The sequence below is a fragment of the Gymnoscopelus braueri genome (genome assembly GCF_963280865.1).
Source record: "Gymnoscopelus braueri genome assembly, chromosome: 9".
NCBI lineage: Eukaryota > Metazoa > Chordata > Actinopteri > Myctophiformes > Myctophidae > Gymnoscopelus > Gymnoscopelus braueri.
Window position 1 is genome coordinate 6,145,469 of NC_137610.1, and position 11,713 is coordinate 6,157,181.

The 11,713-nt window shown below is 43.9% G+C and overlaps 1 protein-coding gene across 4 annotated transcripts in view; it reads right to left on the reverse strand.

The window, feature by feature from the left end:
• Positions 1 to 8,256, reverse strand: part of tjp1b (tight junction protein 1b) — an 81,299-nt gene extending 73,043 nt beyond the window's left edge. For 3 of the 4 annotated variants that reach the window (XM_080436676.1, XM_080436673.1, XM_080436674.1), the window contains exon 1: positions 8,009 to 8,128. The gene's annotated coding sequence lies outside the window, so the exon portion shown is untranslated. Of the gene's footprint in view, positions 1 to 8,008 lie in introns of all 4 variants that reach the window. The other variant, XM_080436675.1, reaches the window with a different exon arrangement.
• Positions 8,257 to 11,713: the final 3,457 nt, after the last annotated feature.

The following is an 11,713-nucleotide window of genomic DNA, read 5'->3' on the forward strand; positions in this document are numbered from 1 at the left end:
GTAAACACCACCAACCACACTACTGTAGTGTGTTTCTATAGGTAGACACCACCACACTACTGTAGTGTGTTTCTATAGGTAAACACCACCCCACTATTGTAGTGTGTTTCTATAGGTAAACACCACCACACTACTGTAGTGTGTTTCTATAGGTAAACACCACCAACCACACTACTGTAGTGTATTTCTATAGGTAGACACCACCACACTACTGTAGTGTGTTTCTATAGGTAAACACCACCACACTACTGTAGTGTGTTTCTATAGGTAAACACCACCCCACTATTGTAGTGTGTTTCTATAGGTAGACACCACCACACTACTGTAGTGTGTTTATATAGGTAAACACCACCCCACTATTGTAGTGTGTTTCTATAGGTAGACACCACCACACTACTGTAGTGTGTTTATATAGGTAAACACCACCCCACTATTGTAGTGTGTTTCTATAGGTAAACACCACCACACTACTGTAGTGTGTTTCTATAGGTAAACACCACCAACCACACTACTGTAGTGTGTTTCTATAGGTAGACACCACCACACTACTGTAGTGTGTGTCTATAGGTAAACACCACCACACTACTGTAGTGTGTTTCTATAGGTAAACACCACCACACTACTGTAGTGTGTTTCTATAGGTAAACACCACCAACCACACTACTGTAGTGTGTTTCTATAGGTAGACACCACCCCACTATTGTAGTGTGTTTCTATAGGTAAACACCACCACACTACTGTAGTGTGTTTCTATAGCTAAACACCACCAACCACACTACTGTAGTGTGTTTCTATAGGTAGACACCACCACACTACTGTAGTGTGTTTCTATAGGTAAACACCACCACACTACTGTAGTGTGTTTCTATAGGTAAACACCACCACACTACTGTAGTGTGTTTCTATAGGTAAACACCACCAACCACACTACTGTAGTGTGTTTCTATAGGTAGACACCACCACACTACTGTAGTGTGTTTCTATAGGTAAACACCACCCCACTATTGTAGTGTGTTTCTATAGGTAAACACCACCACACTACTGTAGTGTGTTTCTATAGGTAAACACCACCAACCACACTACTGTAGTGTGTTTCTATAGGTAGACACCACCACACTACTGTAGTGTGTTTCTATAGGTAAACACCACCACACTACTGTAGTGTGTTTCTATAGGTAAACACCACCCCACTATTGTAGTGTGTTTCTATAGGTAGACACCACCACACTACTGTAGTGTGTTTATATAGGTAAACACCACCCCACTATTGTAGTGTGTTTCTATAGGTAGACACCACCACACTACTGTAGTGTGTTTATATAGGTAAACACCACCCCACTATTGTAGTGTGTTTCTATAGGTAAACACCACCACACTACTGTAGTGTGTTTCTATAGGTAAACACCACCAACCACACTACTGTAGTGTGTTTCTATAGGTAGACACCACCACACTACTGTAGTGTGTGTCTATAGGTAAACACCACCACACTACTGTAGTGTGTTTCTATAGGTAAACACCACCACACTACTGTAGTGTGTTTCTATAGGTAAACACCACCAACCACACTACTGTAGTGTGTTTCTATAGGTAGACACCACCACACTACTGTAGTGTGTGTCTATAGGTAGACACCACCACACTACTGTAGTGTAGAGGGTAGCATGGGTCCACCCGGACCCGAACCGAGAACCGAACATTTTCGGGTCCAAAAATATTAACTTGTCCGTCGGGCAGGGTCGGATCGGTTCCAATTTCCACAGGGCTTGGTCGGATCCATTTGAAATGGATAGACCTGTATGGACCCGTGAGGACCCGAGCTTTATAAAAATAAACAATAAATATATATATATCTATGTATGTTTTGTAATTGTCAAAATCTACAAAGTAACTAGTAACTAATGTTTTCAAGTACTCAGTGTTACAATGCTGATTTGGTATGTGGTTGCACTGTATTTTAATGACGTGACGCCCACGTCGCTTAACACCTACAACAGGACAGGTCACACAATGGACAATTGATATGCATCTAGGCTCATTCCTATGTTAATTTATAGGTTGAGCTGGGGGGATATGAAAGTCTGTGAAAACATAGCTGTTCAACTTCTGCATGACGCAACCCTCCGCTGTAGCTCGCCTCGGAGAGGCGGGGGAGGGTGGCGCTGACTCGCTGAGACGACCAGTCTCGATGTTATGGAGAAAATAAGCATAATATAGCATCGGACACGGTTCGGGTCTAAAGACCCGGTCGGATCGGCTCCATTTTCCCCGGGTCCATTTAAGATCGGGTCCAATTTTAATCGGCTCCGTTTCGGACCGGATCCAATCATTCTCGGTGCCGTTTCGGGTAGGGTCCAGTAAATTTGATTTCTTTCTAGGGTCCGTTCTGCTCGGTTCAAATATCCTCGAATCCGTTTCGGTTCGGGTCCAATTTTTTGGACCCATGCTACCCTCTACTGTAGTGTGTTTCTATAGGTAAACACCACCACACTACTCTGTGTAAAAAAAAGTATACATTGTTTTGTTATGTAAACACAGTATGGCACATTTACATATTAAGCCTTTAAGTGGTTAGGGGTTGCATTTTTGGGGGCTTGTTTCTAAAGTGTTGTTGTTTGTTTAGGCTCGCTTCAGTTTAACCACTTCAACCCTATCAGCTACTTGAAAATAGCCGATCTACAAGCTCATGCATGATATTTTCAAACAATCTTGAAAAGCAAATGAGAAAAAAAATCTGGAATGTTTTTAAAACATCTTACAGCATCTTGTATGTATGGGGGGGGGGGGTCTTTGGCACAACATATTTTACAGATGGGGGTCCGTGGGCAAATCCATATTAATGTGGGAGGTCCTTGACATGAAAACGTGTGAGAACCACTGCTCTACAACAACCTGAGACAACAAGCTGTCTGTCACACAACCTGCCAACACTTTGATTGATTGATTGATTAGAATATGTTATCAATAAGTAGCACAGGTAGTCAAAGGTCAAAGGTTATGCTAACACAAAAGGCTTTGTTTCCATTATGGCCTCAGAGGTAGGGTTGCCAGATCTGCTTATTATAATTTCCCCGCAATATTTTATTTGAAAATAGCCAATCTACAAGCTCACAACGCGTCGCATCGCGATGCGTTGTGAGCTTGTAGATCTGCTATTTTCAAATAGCTGATGTATATGTTAAAGTGCTCATGTGGCCCATAGTCGCTTCTTTTGGGCTGGTTTTCCTAGACCTGGTTGCTTGTTTCTCTCACAGAATCTGGCAACACTGCTCAGAGGGCAGGAAGGCATTACTGAGCACACAGGATGGCATTACTGAGCACACAGGATGGCATTACTGAGCACACAGGAATGCATTACTGAGCACACAGGATGGCATTACTGAGCACACAGGATGGCATTACTGAGCACACAGGATGGCATTACTGAGCACACAGGATGGCATTACTGAGCACACAGGAAGGCATTACTGAGCACACAGGAAGGCATTACTGAGCACACAGGAATGCATTACTGAGCACACAGGATGGCATTACTGAGCACACAGGATGGCATTACTGAGCACACAGGAAGGCATTACTGAGCACACAGGAAGGCATTACTGAGCACACAGGAAGGCATTACTGAGCACACAGGATGGCATTACTGAGCACACAGGAAGGCATTTCTGAGCACACAGGAAGGCAGGGGGCATACTCAGGTACCCTGCAGTCCAGAGCAAAGGTGGGCAGAGGGGTAGAGAGCCAGTGTAACACCAGGGTGGCAGAGGGGTAGGGGCAGAGAGAGGGGCGGAGAGAGGGGCAGAGAGAGGGGCAGAGAGAGGGGCAGAGAGAGGGGCAGAGAGGCTGGTAGAGGGGTAGAGAGAGGGGTAGAGAGAGGGGTAGAGGGGCAGAGAGGGTGGTAGAGGGGTAGAGAGAGGGGTAGAGGGGCAGAGAGGGTGGTAGAGGGGTAGAGAGGGTGGTAGTAGAGGGGTAGAGAGAGGGGTAGAGGTGCAGAGAGAGGGGTAGAGAGAGGGGTAGAGAGAGGGGTAGAGAGAGGGGTAGAGGTGCAGAGAGAGGGGCAGAGAGAGGGGTAGAGGGGCAGAGAGGGTGGTAGAGGGGTAGAGAGCCTACACCCAGTATAACATCAGGGTGGTAGAGGGGCAGAGAGGGTGGTAGAGGGGTAGAGAGAGAGGGGCAGAGAGAGGGGCAGAGAGAGGGGCAGAGAGGGTGGTAGAGGGGTAGAGAGAGGGGTAGAGGGGCAGAGAGGGTGGTAGAGGGGTAGAGAGAGGGGTAGAGGGGCAGAGAGAGGGGTAGAGGGGCAGAGAGAGGGGCAGAGAGAAGGGCAGAGAGTGTGGTAGAGGGGTAGAGAGGGTGGTCGAGGGGCAGAGAGCCAGTGTACCAACAGCAGCATCCATTCATCATAACGTCAACAGCAGCTCTCTGCCAAACTGCGGCAATAGGCAGCATATTTATAACACAACAGAGCACATATATCCTGACTCTATATATGTATAACACAACAGAACACATATATCCTGACTCTATATATTTATAACACAAAAGAACACATATATCCTGACTCCATACTGCTGACAGAAAATACATTTACATTTCAGTTGGACTGGAACAAAATGCCAGCAGCAACTGAAGCGTCTCTTAAACAAGGTGTGTGTCTTTATACCTGCTATTATACCTGATAATATGAGTCTCTTAAACAAGGTGTGTGTCTTTATACCTGCTATTATACCTGATAATATGAGTCTCTTAAACAAGGTGTGTGTCTTTACATCTGCTATTATACCTGATAATATGAGATGTCAACGATTTCATGAGACGACCTTGGCACGACCTGTTTTAGGTCAAGATGGAGGTTTAAGGCCTTTGCAGACAGGGTGCGATTAGTCAATCAGGTTTACCGCATGCGAAAAGACGCACGAATCGAACTGGGTTCGATTGGAAAAAAACGCATCGCATCGCCGCACGGTAAATTCGGAGCCGGTGTGCATGAGGTCATTGAGAACCATGTGTTCATTAAAAAAATTATATTGTCCGTTTTTTTCCGTGCGAAAAATCGCACCCTGTCTGCAAAGGCCTTTATATCTGTTACAACCTACTGTACTAAAACCACTGAATGTTTGTATGAATTCACTGCCTGCACACTGTTAAAGGCTACTTCCACATTGGTGACATCAGGCAGAACATAGTGCTATATGCATGGGGATGGAGGTGTGTGTGTGAGTGTGTGTGTGTGTGTGTGTGTGTGTGTGTGTGTGTGTGTGTGTGTGTGTGTGTGTGTGTGTGTGTGTGTGTGTGTGTCTGTGTCTGTGTCTGTGTGTGTGTGTGTGTGTGTGTGTGTGTGTCTGTGTGTGTGTGTCTGTGTGTGTGCGCGTGCATGCATGCGTGCAGGTTGAAAGGTCATTATTACACACAGGGAGCGATCAATAAAGCATGTGAAAATGTGTGTGTGAATATTTCACATCAAGCTATTCATCTGGTGATGATTCATACAGGTTATTTGTATATATGCCTATAAATGGCATCATGCTATGGGTAACCTTACATAACCTACACTCACGTCTATGTGTTTAAACAGCCATCTCTAAATGAGCTGCTTCATGACCCTCTCTCCTATATGACATGAAACATATTGTAATAAGCCTTACAAACTAAAAGTAAAGTGTTTTTTGAGGCTGGGTTTTGACCCTGGGGGGGGGGGGGGCTTGTAAAATAACAAAGCACATCATATATAGATGGTCCCTTATGGATCCCATGGGCAAATTCAGGCATTGTTTATTAATATTCAAAGGTTGTTCATTAATATTCAAAAGGGAAAGTGTTTTTTTCTTTTCCGATGTTAGCTCTCGGAAACAAGCCAACAGTGGAGCAAACAAACTGAAACTGCCTTCATAAAGCACCTTCATCCAAAGAGCTTAATGCTGCGTTCACACAGGCAGACACACAGACATACAGACACACAGATATACAGACACACAGATATTATTACAGACACACAGATATACAGACACACATATATACAGATATACACAGATATATACACAGACACACAGATATACAGACACACAGACAAACAGACATACAGACACACAGATATCATTACAGACACACAGATGTACAGACACACAGATACACAGACACACAGATATACATACAGACACACAGATATACATACAGACACACAGACACACAGATATACAGACACACAGACATACAGACACACAGACATACAGACACACAGATATACAGACACACAGACACACAGACATACAGATATCATTACAGACACACAGACATACAGACACACAGATATACAGACACACAGACACACAGACATACAGATATCATTACAGACACACAGACATACAGACACACAGATATACAGACACACAGACATACAGACACACAGACATACAGACACACACACAGATATACAGACACACAGATATACAGACACACAGACATACAGACACACAGACATACAGACACACAGACATACAGACACACACACAGATATACAGACACACAGATATACAGACAGACACACAGACACACAGACATACAGACACACAGATATACAGACACACAGACATACAGACACACAGATATACAGACACACAGACATACAGACACACACACAGATATACAGACACACAGATATACAGACACACAGATATACAGACAGACACACAGACACACAGACATACAGACACACAGATATACAGACACACAGACATACAGACACACAGATACACAGACAGAATTACAATGTGGTTTTACATTCACACGGATTAAAGCTAAATAAAACCTCACCACTGAACATGTTTGTACTGTAGGGCCAAGTCCTAATGTGTGATGTGTGACCCACACTAGCGCTGTTTCATAAACAATTAACACAATATGTAAAGCTATGATGTTTTAGTACACATACTGCCAATCAGGTGAATAAATCACAGATTGAGGCTTTTGCTTTTATATGAAATATCCCAGACTATTAAGATGTCATGGAAGATGCATCTGAACAGGTTGCTAGTTGCTCAACAATGCTCTGATCTTAAAACCATAAACAGAAATAGCCGATCTAGACGCATTGAGAGCTTACATGACAGTGCACGAGTTAACATGACAGTGCACGAGTTAACATGAGCTAACATGACAGTGCACAAGCTAACATGACAGTGCACGAGTTAACATGACAGTGCACGAGTTAACATGAGCTAACGTGACAGTGCACGAGCTAACATGACAGTGCACGAGTTAACATGACAGTGCACAAGGAGACTGGAGAGACTAGGGCAGAGACAGCAAGGATGCGTCAGTGACGTCACCACTAGCCAGACAGACAAGTGCAGCTACTAGCTAGCTAGCTGACAGACAGACTACCACTGTTAGCTAGCGGCTAACGGCTAACAGCTGTTCCAGTCAGAGCAGAGAGGAGGTAGAATGAATGAATGAATGAATGAATGAGTCACATCTCAACACACCATGAAACACTGAAACCTCCTCAACCCTGTATTAAACTATTAAACTAAACCCAGGCTGACTGACTGGCCGACATTTTGTTGTTCTGTTCCTCTAGCTAACCTGTTAACCTGTGTTCATTCACATCACTGACATCTGGACAGAGACACAGTTACACACACACTCTCTCTCTCTCTCTCTCTCTCTCTCTCTCTCTCTCTCTCACTCACGCACTCACACACGCACGCACACGCGCACACACACGCGTCCATTCAGTACTACGTGATTTATTGTGTGTTATACTGAGTCGCTCTTCAGGACTAAATGAGCCGTTTAACATGGACAGAGTGACAGACAGACAGACAGACAGACAGAGCGACAGACACAAAACGAGCCGTTTTCCATTGAGTAGCGACACAGAGAAGCAGCTTAACGACACATTCATGTCATTCTGATCAATGGAGCCGCAGAGGAGCACAAACATGGCGGTTACACACACACACACACACACACACACACACACACACACACACACACACAGCATCGTACAGACCTGTTTTCTATGATCCACAGCAGAGAGTCTATTAATGGAGGAATGGAGAGGATGCTCTCCTCTCCTCTCCTCTCCTCCTCTCCTCTCCGTTGGCCCGTGCCGTGCCGTTCCGCACCGTGGTACCGTTCCGTTCCGTATCGGTCCGTCCCGTACCGAACCGAACCGAACCGTACCTTCCCGCACCGTCCCGTACCGTACCGTCCCGCACCGTACCGTACCGGGGCAGGGTGCCTCCTTCTCCCCGTCCTCTGCTCCTCCTCTCCTCTCCTCTCCTCTCTGGACCGAACCACTGTGGTTCTATCTGCGGGGTTCATCCATCACTCAGACGGATCGATCAGATCAGAACCAACAACCGCTTCTATCCGCATCCACAGCGCGCAGCTAGCTTAGCCTAGCCCACCACCCACTGTATGGGGTTCTGTTTTATTTTTTATACAGGATCGATCAGAAGTTGAACTGCTCTGTGTGTGTGTGTGTGTGTGTGTGTGTGTGTGTGTGTGTGTTCGTTCTATCATCGATCAGAAAACACATCATCATTGATGATGATGATGCTGTATTTTAATACATTGGTTCTCTAAAATGTTCTAGTCAGGGACGAGGGACCCCCAAGTTGATGTTAGGTATTAAGCCGTGGACCCCCATCAGAAAGGATGTTAGGACAAAATTTTTATTTTGTCCGACAGAAACTGAAACCAATCAGTGAGAAGAACCTGACGGTTCAGAAACCATTCTTTATCTCTGTAAAATCCTCAGTGTTATAGTTTAGGTCTGAGAGTATACAAATGTTCAAACAAGATGTGTACATTCAGTTGTTTACAATCCCCTCTTGTCTGGAGCATTATAAACGGTGACAGGAAGAGTGGGCACTAAGGAGGAGTGGGCACCTCGAAGTAAAATTGTCCATTTCGTCCAAAATGTTAAATATATATATATAGAACAAAAAAGGGGACTCCTGCACATCCAAAAAACCCCGTTGGAGGTGCAAGTCTAGTCAGCAGATATATAAAATGTAAAAAAGAGATGGACCTTCAAGGAATGGACTGCACACTCCAGGGAACAAAGATGGACAACTTACTACTGCATTAAGTATTTTATTAGCACGACGCGTTTCGCCGTGAGCTTCGTCAGGTGCTATACAAAAGTGTTTTTTTGTATAGCACCTGACGAAGCTCACGGCGAAACGCATCGTGCTAATAAAATACTTAATGCAGTTGTCCATCTTTGTTCCCTGGAGTGTGCAGTCCCTTCCTTGAAGGTCCATCTCTTTTTTACATTTGATATATATATATATATATATATATATATATATATATATATATATATATATATATATATATATATATATTAGAGGTGTCACGATAAGCCTAATCCACGATTCGATTTGACTTTCGATTTTAAGCTCATGATTCGATTCGATATTTGATTTTTATTTAATCGAATGTCGATTTTTATTGACTCTTGATTTGTAAAGAAAAGCACTTGTTTTTCAATAAATAACTTCAATTTGAATAAGAATTATAAATAACAAATGAGAATCTAGAATAATAAAATGTTCAACATATTAATAATATAAACTTTTATCAACTGTCACTGACATTTTCAGATTCTTTTTTAAGAAGATAAGTTAACGTTCTTTGAAAAGTTAAGATTTGTTCCCATTCCAAGTGGCTATGACTGACTTCCAAAGTGTGCTTGCCCTGGTAGACAACCCGGCCTGGTGGAGATTGCCGGTAATCTGCTCTCTGAGGAAGAGCACACCGTTCTTCTAGTTAAGGCAGGCAATCAATTCTACATGGCCTAGCCCTTGTTGGCTGTCATCTTTCTAACAGACAGATGAGTAATGAAAGGTAATACAGACTGGACTCTACAATGCAACAGTAGAGAGAGCATTCCGTTCTCCCCTTTGGAAGCAGGAATATGTTGCGCAGATGAGAGCAATGGTCACCAAAGTATGGCCATTGGAAGTATTAAACGCTGCTACCGAGCAGCGATGCACTTCCAGCACCCAGGTCCACAGACATACCTGTGCGACCTTGTGCTCGGGAGGTAGGGGTCTACGACTACTTCCTGGTAAAACCGGAAGTGAACAGATCCACTTCCGGGTTGCACCATTGAACTCCACACCCCTCAGAGAGTGTGTGGTGAACTTTCTAGTGAAGTGGTCATTTTTTATTAAGTTTGGAGCCTGTAGCATGCTGGGAACTGTAGTTATGGGTGTTTGAACCCAAGCCAATAGGAACACAGAGGGGCGGGGCATCAGCAAATTACGGCCCGTCCCTATTGGCCGTCTAAGAGCACCCACCAAGTCTGGGGCGTTTAGCATGCTGGGAACTGGAGTTATGGCTCTTTAAACCCCAGCCAATAGGAACACAGAGGGGGCTATGTAATGGCTATTGTTGGCATTGTTATAAACTATGTTAGGATACATTTATAGTTATCATTCTCTAGATATATTGTTATAAACTATGTTAGGATACATTTAAGGTTTCATTCTCTATAGATATATTGTTATAAACTATGTTAGGATACATTTATAGTAGTAGTAGTAGTAGTGATGCGCGGGCCGACCCGTAACCCGCGGGTCAACCCGTGGCGCGGGTGGTCGAGTCAGGATTTCAGAGGCAATTATGCGGGCTGCGGGTGAGCGGGTCAGCCGCTCTCACACGCAAAAAAAAGAAGAAACATCATATGCTCTTGTTTTGTCTTTATTCCTAATAAGAATAAGAATAATAACAATAAAACAGTTTGAATACACTTGGGGTGTATACTTGAAGATTATTTTCTAACCTTGATTTTACAGAATTAAAGGTACGACCCGCGGGGCTCAACCCACCCCGCGGGTCGCGGGGCGGGTTGAGCCATAGATTTATATATGGGTTCGCGGGGCGGGTTGAGGCGGGTTGGGTTCCGGGGCGGGGCGGGGCGGGGCGGGTCATGAAAAAACCTGACCCGCACATCACTAAGTAGTAGCTATAGCCTTAATGTAATGTTTCTGTACACTGTTCTACTACAGTATAGATCTATAGCCTTAATGTAATGTTTCTGTACACTGTTCTACTACAGTATAGATCTATAGTCTTAATGTAATGTTACTGTTCTACTACAGTATAGATCTATAGCCTTAATGTGATGTTACTGTTCTACTACAGTATAGATCTATAGTCTTAATGTGATGTTACTGTTCTACTACAGTATAGATCTATAGCCTTAATGTAATGTTACTGTTCTACTACAGTATAGATCTATAGCCTTAATGTAATGTTACTGTTCTACTACAGTATAGATCTATAGCCTTCGCCGCGCCTCCGACCAAGTGGAGCTTACTATGTAACCGTGCTTGGGTTGTGTGTGTGTCCGTCCGTCTGTCTGTGTGCATGCACTGTGCACACACACACACACACACACACACACACACACACACACACACACACACACACACACACACACACACACACACACACACACACACACACACACACACACACACACACACACACACACACACAGTCAATGTTCTCTCCCCATCACAGTGAAATAACACGGATTACAAGTCCGTAAATACACAATATTTTCGAGCTGCGTTCGCTTCCAGCGTTCGTGCGTCTTACTTGTGTAATGTTACTGTTCTACTACAGAATAGATCTATAGCCTTAATGTAATGTTACTGTTCTACTACAGTATAGATCTATAGCCTTAATGTAATGT